The sequence below is a fragment of the Hordeum vulgare genome, chromosome 3H (assembly GCF_904849725.1).
Source record: "Hordeum vulgare subsp. vulgare chromosome 3H, MorexV3_pseudomolecules_assembly, whole genome shotgun sequence".
Lineage (NCBI taxonomy): Eukaryota > Viridiplantae > Streptophyta > Magnoliopsida > Poales > Poaceae > Hordeum > Hordeum vulgare.
This window is the reverse complement of record NC_058520.1, coordinates 199462513-199473663: the sequence shown is the minus strand read 5'-3', so window position 1 is coordinate 199473663 and position 11151 is coordinate 199462513.

The following is an 11151-nucleotide window of genomic DNA, read 5'->3' as shown; positions in this document are numbered from 1 at the left end:
GTATGTCCATGCTATCACATTAGTCATGAAGAACTCATATAATTATTGCAAATTATTGGTTTTATCACAAATAAAAGTACTACTCGCGCGACTCCGACTCAAAACAACACAAGGATTTCAACGAGGAATAGAAATGCTGACACATCATCACCATACCGTGTTTAATTTTTTTAGATGAACAAGAAGTTTAACATCACTTAATATCGACATCTATCTGAATTAATTATAATGCACTCACACCCTTTTCGTATCACCACATCAGTGTCATTAACCCATAATTTATTTATATGTGCTACATGATGGTTTTTATCATCACTCATTGGATACTCATTATTTTTGATCTAGCCTTATACCCATGCAAATTTCCATCACTAGTTTTTCCAGCTCTCAGATGAATATAAGTGAACAATGAGAGCATATATTTCTATAAAATCTACACACCATCGTGATAAAAAAGATATAAGTGAAGTACTAGAGAAACTGCTAAGCTCAAAAGATATAAGTGAATCACATAGAGTATTCTAACAAATTGTGATGATGTGGTATCTCTCTGAAATATATGTGTCCAGAAAACAATTATCATGGAAAACTGAAAGTAAAAGAAACAAAATAAAACGACGCTCCAAGCAAAACTCATATCACGTGACGAATAAAAATATAGCTCAATGTAACATACCGATGGATTGAGACGAAAAGAGGGGATGCTTTGCGGGGCATCCCCAAGCTTAGACACTCGACCTTCCTATAATATTACCTTGGGGTGCCTGGGGAATCCCCAAGCTTAGGATTTTGCTGCTCCTCAATAATTCTTCCATCGGGACAATACTCAAAACTTGAAAACTTCAATCACATAAAACTCAACAAAACTTTGTGAGATCCGTTAGTATAAGCAATATATCAAATACTTTCAGGTGTTGTTACAAATTGATTCTTATATTATTTTAGCATAGGGTACTGTATCTTAACTCCTCCCGCCGATACAATCCATAGCATCATCAAAACAAGCAAACTACACATGCAAAAAATAGAATCTTACTAAAACGGAACAGTTTATAGTAATCTGTAATGAACCTATACTTGTGTAACTCCAAAAAATCTGAAAAACGAGGAAGACCTGAGGAATTTGTATAGTAATACTTTGTAAAACATTCCACTAAAATCAGTTGAATTCTACACTTGACGTCAAAGTTTCTGTTTTTATACCGTATCAATTCTACTCATCATGCAAATCATCCCAAAGGCTTTACTTGAAAAAAACACTAATTAAACATAAAAATACAATATTTATAGAGGCAATAATAATGTTATCACACACTAATAGAAATAAAAAAATAAAAATTAAAGATAACTATTGGGTTGCCTCCCAACAAGCGCTATTCTTTAATGCCCCTAGCTAGGCATATTGCATAGTTTCAAGTGTTGTCATGTTTGAATGAATGACCCATCATGCTATAATCATATTCCCTTCTTTTAGCAGCAATATTTCTGATAGGAAGCAAAAATAATGGAAGGTACTAAATAGCACATCATTGGGATCCGAAAGGTCTACTTTAGGAGGAACATGTGTCTCTTCCTCGGGTTTTGCATACGTGATAGTTATTTACTCACTATGTAAATTCCTATGGAGGTATTTCATTAATTTTGGTTGAATATCATAATGCAATCCAAGTTTTGGTATAGCAAATTGATCATTGTGTTCATAAATCTCATCAACTAAGACATTGAGCGTTACCTTCTTTCTAAGGTTCTCATAATAAGAAACATAGTCCGTGGATCTTAGTTTTTTTATTTCTTCCAACTCATAAAGAATTCCTTCTATGGGCGCACACTCACCGTTAACACTCTAATGAGAAATTATGTCCCTAGATTCTTGTATGATATTACTAAATTCTTGACAAAGGAATATAGTAGCTAGACATTAAGTGGAAGCTTCATGGATACTAGAGAATTCTAGGAACAACCATTGCATTAAAGCATGCATGTCCAAATATTGTCTCTTCAATTGTGCTATAAGCAAAGATACTGCATCCACATAACATGTAGTTCTAAGAACAGTAGAACCTCCTATCAAAGGTAATGACCCCGCACAAGTGAAAAAATCTTGGATCACACTCTTTCCAATAATATTACCACTTCATTTGTGGAATGTCTTAGTTTGCATAATAGGTTCCACCTTAGGAGGATCATCATTCACAAACTTATGAAGTTTTTCCTTAGCAACTTCATCAAAATTTATTTTAGCATTCTCATCGTGAGGTGAAATTGGCAAATCAAGGGTTTCCGTACTAGAGGCAGAAGCATTACTAACTTCATACTGAGACATGATATCAACTTTCAAGCAAACTAGAGAGCGAAGATGCAATCTAGTGACAAGCTAAGCAAGCACATATAATTTTTTGTATTTTTATTTTTTTATGAGACAAACTAAATATACCATAAAATAAAAAGAGGAACAAGTGAAATAAATTTTGATTGGAGTTACTTGGTAGTTGGTGATGATATTCCCCGGCAATGGCGCGAGAAATCCTTCCTAATACTCGTGATGTGTGTTGGGTTTTCCTGAAGAGAAACGAGTTATCGCAACACAAAGTGGGTAAGTATTTCCCTCAGTTATGAAACCAAGGTTTATCGAACCCATAGGAATATCAACCACAACCGTCTTCAACGACTACACACAAAAGAACAAACAACTTGCACCCAACGCGGGAATGAGGGTTGTCAATCCTCTTGTCTTGTTATTTGCAAGCAAGTGAGGTGTGTAGATAATTGTCGATAGCAAGATAAAATAAAAACAATTAAATAACAACAAGGTAATAAAGGTTTTAGCGATATGTTGTGATTATACCCGGGGGCATAACTTTCCTAATGGCATCTCTCATGAAAAATAACATACGATGGGTGAACAAATTACTATTGGGCAATTGACCGAAAAGCGTATAGTTATGCGATATTCACGACAACGATCATGCGTATATAGGCATCACATCCATAAATATATAGGCCAAATCCTTCTTGCACCTATCACTAGTAGAAAACATGGATTTAGTGCCGGTAGGTAAGGGCATTTAGTCCCGGTTCACCAACCGAGACTCGTAACTTGGGACTAGAGCCCCCCCTTTAGTCCCAGTTTGCCACGACCCGGGACTAATGCCCTTCCACATGGCTGGCTACGGCGCGGGGTGGGGCAGGGACCTTTGTTCCCGGTTGGTAACACCAACCGGGACTAAAGGATTCGGGGATTTGGGGTTTCGGGGTATTGGGGTTTATTGTTTATTTTTGCTTTACAATTTTGTTTTCCATTTAATTCTTTTTCATTTCAAACATATCTTACACTGCTACATACCATGCATGTTATGCATATGTCATAGGATTTCTCATAGGACCAATCATATATCATAGAATTTCTCGTACGACCATATGTATATGCATACACACATATATACAATTTGGTATATACAATTTCTCCTACAACTTGCAGATAATTACATGCATGCATTAATTGGTGAAGTGGTATTCTCCCTTGGGATCTATGACCTGCTCAAGCAAAAATCCCGCCATGTCCTCTTGAAGTGCTCGGATGCGGTCCTTTGGTAGGAGCCTCAGCCACATCTGCGACATCTTTAAAGAAGGAGACCAATATGAATATATTAGTTGCATGTATATATATTATACCATGATAAAAATGTGAATAGTGTTTACGTACCCAAAGGGTTCTTGTATCTGGGTGTCGTTCGGTCATAAAGCGAATGTTCTTGCAAACATAGTATGCACAGAGATTAGTCCCCTGTTCCTGCCGCATGCACCACTTTACGAGAATAGAATTCAGTTAGATAATTATCAAGCATGATAATGATATTGAAACTAGAACTAAAGAATTGCTCAGAGTAGGTAGTACTACTTAATTACCTTGGGTTGTGCCCATCTCATCTTTTGTTTCCATTCACCCTAAATCTCCTCGTTGAACCTTCTGCAAACCTTGCCCGGCAAAGAAAAAGAATAAAGGAGTCATTGATTACTTGATATTAGGAAATGAACTAAAGAGGCCGACATAGTGCGATAATGATTAAAATTACGTGTCGAGCATCAACTTCAGGTCCATGTACTCTTTATCATCTTTTTTTAGCGAGTCTAGTAGTTCAACTTTTCCCTCATCGACACCAATGATTGGCATGATCCAGTGGAAAATGCATTGTATAAGCGAGCATGCACAAATCATCAAGTAACTAAGTACAATTAACATCGAGTAAGAAAAATAGAATTTATAGTACAAGACAGTAACACTCACGTGAAGTTATAAGGAAGTACTATTTCTGGTTGGGTATTTAGTGCCTCCAAAATCCTATACAGTTTCTCCTATGTTTCATCTTTGTACTTTACTAACGTTTGATCACAAATGGTATTTGGATCAATTAAGCCAATGCCAAAGACTCCATCTCTTTTCATATCAAACATTTTCATTCTGCATAACACTACACAAAAGAAAATAGCGAGGATAATTAGAGGCAAATGAGCGAGCTGATGAGCAAGGGACTTAAGTTACAAAAATAAATCACTTACACTCAATAGCAACTGACAAGAGATTTCTCGAGTCTGTCTTGATTGTATAACTGAAACGATTCTTATTTTTCAATCCAAAAATATTTTGCATTGAAGTAATGCTTTGGCTTGACTTTCACCATGAGGCTCTGTCGCCCGAGTTTTACTTCCCTCTTGTACACAGTATGCAATTTGTATAGTTGCGTTGGTAGCTGCTAGACCTCCTCAGGCCTAACCAAAGGTTGCCAGGGGAGAAATTTCCAAGCTAGTTGGTCCTCCGTCACCCTAGGTATTGGTTCGTGGCCCATCATGCCCACGAGTTGTTCAAGAGTGACAACGCACTCTATAGCCATCTTTTTAATAGTAGTAGCGTCGATTCCCTCGGTACTGACCTTGAGCGGCGGGATCGATTGCATTGCGTGTTCTCCCAGCTGGGGTACAGTTTTCCTCCTTTTCTCACTACCGCTTGAGTCCTTATTCTTTCGCTATTTATGATATGACTTGCTAATAGAGCGTTCGTAGTCTGACCGACTTCTCTCCAATGGCGGATTAGCAAGATTGGCTAGAATGCGTCGTACGGTTTTGAGACGTATTATCTCCTTTGGCGGCGGGGGCGGTTTCGGTCCAAAATGGGCAATCAATTCTTCAGCCACTTTGGTGTCTCTTTCTTCCGTGGTCTTCTTGTAACCCAACTTCTTTTTGGCAGGAGGGGAGGGTTTCTTCCTTGGTTATCTCTTTCGCTTTGTACTTTGGTTCCTCATCAGAAAATGAAATGACCGCATACTCTCCCTGGGCTGCGCCTCGGGGTGGCGGGGTGGAGTCAGCTGACGGGGTGGCAAACTCACGCCGGGCTCCATACCGGGGTGGGATGGAGTCGGCTGGCACGATGGCGGACTAGAGCGGCGCTCCATGTCGGAGTGGTGTGGTGGAGTTGGATGATGCAATAGACTTGGACGTGGAGTCAGTGGCCTTGGAAAGACGATGCAATCCTTTCTCCATAAGGAGAGACCACGTAAGACTTCTTCCAGTGTCCGCTTCCCTTCACCTCCAGGTATGTCGAGCTCATCCACCCCGACACGAGCATAGCTAGCTGGAATCGGATTGGAATGGAAGGTTTCATCAGGGGAATTCGTTAAAGCATAGACGTCCGCTACCTTCATGGATACGTTCTTGAGTTTCATGTGTAGCTCACATCTTTTTTCCTCTGTGATTTCATCCACGGGGTAACGAGCCAGCAGTGCATCATCGACAAGGACCCCCGTGGAACCCATGATGCTTTTCGGCATCGGTGGGATACAGCTATCCAATGTCGATCTGATTGCTCCAGCCACTGAGACGCCCTTTGCTGGCTAAGTGTGTCGATTTTCTCCTGTTGCTGCAAGTATTAGCGTTCCAACCCCTCAAGGCGGTCAACATCCTGCTTCTTCTTAGATGCCTCCCGATTCTTCTTTCACGAATGACTTTTGTAAGAGTCGTTGATACATCCAAAATGCATCACTATTTTGTATCATAATTTATCTCTATTCATTGATATATTTCACTTTATGATGATGTACTTATGATGTTTGGGCTTATTTTACACAGTTTCCAACTTTCCGGTGCCGAAATAGCAGACACAGGATTGAGCAGAGAAAATAGCACGAAGAATTGCAATATCAGAACTTCTCCAAATGAGCTGAAATTTTGAGGGAAGAAGTTTTCGAATGGGTCCCGAAGATAGGCCAGAGAAGGGCCGGAGGGGGGCCACATATGACCCAGGCGATTTGCTGGCGCGACCCACCTAGGCCACGCCAGGAGGCCGCCTGAGTGACGAGCCCCACCTGGCACTCTCCTTTGGCCTATATGTCCCTCTTGACCTAAAAATTCCGGAGACAGAAGAGTTTTCGCGATTCCGCCGCCGCTCCGCGGCGGAAACCTACAGAGAAGAAAAGACATTTACGGCATGCAAGTTCCGCCAGGGAGAACTCCTCTCGGAAGAGGAGATCGTCCTCATCATCATCACCATCCTCATGGGCATCATCGATATCATCATCACCATCACCACCAACACCAACACCATCTCCACCTTCATCCCATAGACTTCACTATTGCAATTGGAGTTGTACCTTGCACTATTCGTCCCCTCTACTCTACCGGTGTTGATTACTCTTTTGTGGTGAATGCTATTGTATTTTGTTGGAGGATTATTGTTATGAACATATTGTTAATAATATTTTCATCACCTCTGATCATGATCTCTTTTATGTCTTGTGAGTAGTTCCATTAGTTCTTGAGGACATGGGAAAAGTCTAGATGCTAGTAGTCATATGATGTTGAAGTAATATGTGTTGATTGATATTTAAGATATGGTGTTATTCTTCTCGTGGTGTTATGTGAACGTCGACTACATAACACTTCGCCTTTTGAAGGACCTAGGGGAATGCATCGTGTATAAAGAATGCTTATGATGGGTTGCGGGAGTGACAGAAACCTGAACCCCAGTTTGCATGGTTTTGGATGAGGGAGTATTGGATCCTAAAGCTTATTGCTATGGTTAGGCTTTGCCTTAATTTCTCTCTTATATTTGCGGATTCTTGCAAGAGGAATTAATCATAAGAGTCTACTTGTCTTAGCCTAGACGTTGCACTAGTTAAGATCCACCCACATAACACTTATCAATACAAAACATAGTGCTAGACGAAATATGACAAAACTACTTGACTATCTCTCCCGTGTGTCCTCTGGAACGCTTTAGTCTTTATAAGGTTAGTCCCTCGACTTGTCCTTTGTGTTCAAAAGGATTGGGCCACTTGCTGCACCTCGGCACTATTTACTTTCCTTGCATTTATCTCCTTGTTGCTTATACTAGAAAACCCATAAAAAGTTACCTTTCAGTACTTGCAGTTATTCCTTGCTCAAGATCACTTGTCAATACCTTATGCTCCTCGTTGGCTTCGACACTCTTACTTATCGAAAAGGCTACGATATATCCCCTACACTTGTGGTCATCAAGACCATTTTCTGGCGCCATTGCCGGGGCGTGTAGCGCTATTGGTAAGTGAAATTGGTAAGGAAACCTTTACGCTGTACGTGCTATTTTTGTTTTACTGTTTTTGATTTTTTGTCCCTATGGACAACTCTGCTCTTGGTTTGTTGCTTGTGGGGAACCGCCCCAACGGTATTGTGGTGGAGGGGCCTCCCCCACCTACTGAAATTGTGCCTATTAAAATACCGACTGGTATTATTGGTTTTGTTTTGGCTAATTGATATGCAGGAGATAGACATCGAGGTGAACACTTGCTATATCTGTCACAACTACGCTCCTTATTTAAGCTCACAGGTATATCGATGGATTTTTTATGAGAAAGTTATTTTCTATATCATTAAAAGATAAGGCTTTGGATTGGTATAGGCTTCTTGATGAGTCTCATTTACTAATTTGGCAAGATCTTATGGCTCTCTTTTATGCAAAGTTTTATCCTCTTCATGAAATACATCGAGACATGAATTATATTTATAACTTTCGGTCTCGTGACGGAGAAATCATCGCTCAAGGTTGGGGGAGATTGAAATCCTCAATTCTCAAATGCCCAAATCATGAGCTCTCCAAAGAAATTATTCTTACAAATTTTTATGCAAGGCTTTCTCGTCAAGATAAAGAGATGCTTGATGCCTCCTCTTGAGGGCATTCTCCAACAAGAGCACTGATGCTAAATGGGATCTTATTGAAAGGATCCAGAGGAACACTGAAGACTGGGATTTTGATACAGGTATTGAACCACTTATGAATTATGAACGTGATTACATTGAGAGCTATGTGAAACCTGATTACTTCAATACCTTTTGCGCTAAGATTGGTCTTGATTCCCGGCTTCTAGTTGATTTTTGCAAAGAATTTGCCTCTCATATTGACTCTTCTGAGAAGCAGAAGGATCAACATCATAAACCTTTTAGGGATTTACCTGTTGATATTAATGTTGTTGACCCTATCTTGCCTGCAGTTGAATATGAAAAGCCCCCTTTTCCCGCAAGGATGAGGGAGCATTCTTTTGTCACACGCATCCTGAATAAAAGTGAAAGAACGACTGATGAGCATAAGGACCTGATTAAAGTCGATCCTCAAGTTGCATTACTCAAGGATCTTATTACTAGTAATATTGAGGATTCCAATATAAAATTTTGTGTTGTTTCCACTAACCTTGTTACAGCAAAGATAAAGGCCCAATTTCAGGTACTCAAGTTGTATCCGTTAAAATAGGAGATCATAATTATTATGGGCTATGTGATTTGGGATCCAGTGCTAGTGCTATTCCTTTTTCACTTTATCAAGAGATCATGAATGAGATGTTGCCATGTGAAATTAAAGAAGTTGATGTTACGATTCATCTTGCAAATAAAGAAACTATCTCTCCTATTGGAATTGTGCGAGATGTTGAAGTTCTATGTGGAAAGGTAAAATATCCTACCGACTTTCTAGTACTTGGTTCAGTACAAGATAGTTTTTGCCCTATTATCTTTGGTAGGCCTTTTCTCGAAACTTGTGGAGCTATTATAGAATGCAGGAAAGGAAAAGTATATGTTGAATTTAATGGTGAGCCATATGAATTTAACTTTTCTAAATTCTCAAAGGAAACTCGTGGTACGAATTTACATAGTAATGATAATTTATTGAAGAGATTGCTTCTATTGCTATTCCTCCTAACGATCCTTTGCAGCAATTTATGGAAAACCACGAGAATGATATGCATATTCAGGAAAGGAATGAACTAGATGATATATTCTTGAGACAACCTGCTATCCTGAAGCACAACCTTCCGGTTGAACCTTTGGGAATTTTATTGAAACCAAAAGAAGAACCGGTGTTTGATCTCAAACCTCTTCCCAGTATTTTTATTTAGATGAAAAGAAAATATATCATGTTATTATCAACTCTAACTTTTCAGGATATGAAGAAGAGCGATTATTGGAAGTCCTTCGTAAACACCGAGGTGCTATTGGTTATACCCTTGATGATCTTAAGGGGATCAGTCTATCTATTTGTCAGCATACTATCAATCTTGAGCCTGATGCTAAACTATTTGTTGATCATCAACGACGGCTAAACCCGAAGATGAAAGATGTTGTGAGGACTGAAATCGTCAAACTTCTAGGCGCAAGTATTATCTACCCTATAGCTGATAGTAAGTGGGTAAGTCCAGTACATTGTGTTCCCAAGAAAGGAGGTACGACTGTGGTTGCTAATGATAAGAGTGAACTAATACCTCAAAGAATTATTATTGGATATAGAATATGTATTGATTACATGAAGCTGAACAAGGCAACCAGGAAGGAGCACTACCCGCTGCCGTTCATCGAACAAATGCTTGATAGGTTATCTTGATGGGTACTCTGGCTTCTCTTGAATTCGTGTTAATACTGCCGATCAAGAGAAGACCACTTTTACTTGTGCCTGTGGAACTTATGCTTATAGACGTATGCCTTTTAGTTTATGCAATGCCCCTGCTACTTTTCAAAGGTGTATGTCCGCTATCTTTCATGGTTTTTGTGAGGAAATTGTGGAAGTCTTCATGGACGATTTCTCCATATATGGAACCTCTATTGACCATTGTCTCCACAACCTTAATAAAGTTTTGCAAAGATGCGAGGAGACGAACTTGGTACTCAACTCGGAGAAGTGCCACTTCATGGTAAATGAGGTAATTGTTCTTGTCCATAAGATTTCTAAAATAGGAATCGAGGTGGACATGCCAAAGATTGAAGCAATCAAGAGAATGCCTTATCCAAAAGACATCAGAGGTATTCGTAGTTTCCTCGGTCATGCTGGTTTCTATAGGAGATTTATTAAAGACTTCTCTAAAACTTTGAAACCCCTTACTAATCTCCTCCGGAAGGATATTCCTTTTGTGTTTGATGAAGATTGTAAGGAAGCCTTCGAAGTTCTTAAGAAAGCCTTGATAACCGCCATATAGTCCAACCACCTGATTGGAATTTACCTTTTGAAACCATGTGTGATGCTAGTGATTTTGATGTTGGAGTTGTGTTAGGACAAAGGGTTGATAAGAAATTGAATGTTATCCATTATGCTAGCAAAACCCTTGACACTGCTCAAAAGAATTACACTACTACTGATAAAGAATTTTTAGCGGTAGTGTTTGCTTGTGATAAGTTTAGGCCTTACATTGTTGACTCTAAAGTCATTATTCATACTGATGATGCTGCCATTAAGTATCTTACGGAAAAGAAGGATGCCAAACCAAGGCTTATCAGATGGGTCCTTCTTCTTCAAGAATTTGATTTGCATATTTTTGATAGGAAAGGAGCAGACAACCATGTAGCAGACAACCTTTCCAGGATGGAGGACATACCACATGATCCTATTCCGGTCAATGATAGTTTTCGTGACGAACACTTAGCTATTTTGCAGGTGAAATCTAATTCTGATCCATGGTATGTAGATTATGCTAACTTTACTGTTGCAAAGTTTTTGCCTCCAGGTTTGACATTCCAGCAGCGGAAGAAGTTCTTCCATGACTTGACGTATTACTTTTGGGATGACCCACATCTTTTTAGAGAAGGTGCGGATGGAATTGTGAGGAGATGCATACCAGAGCATGAGCAGAAGGATATCTTGAGACA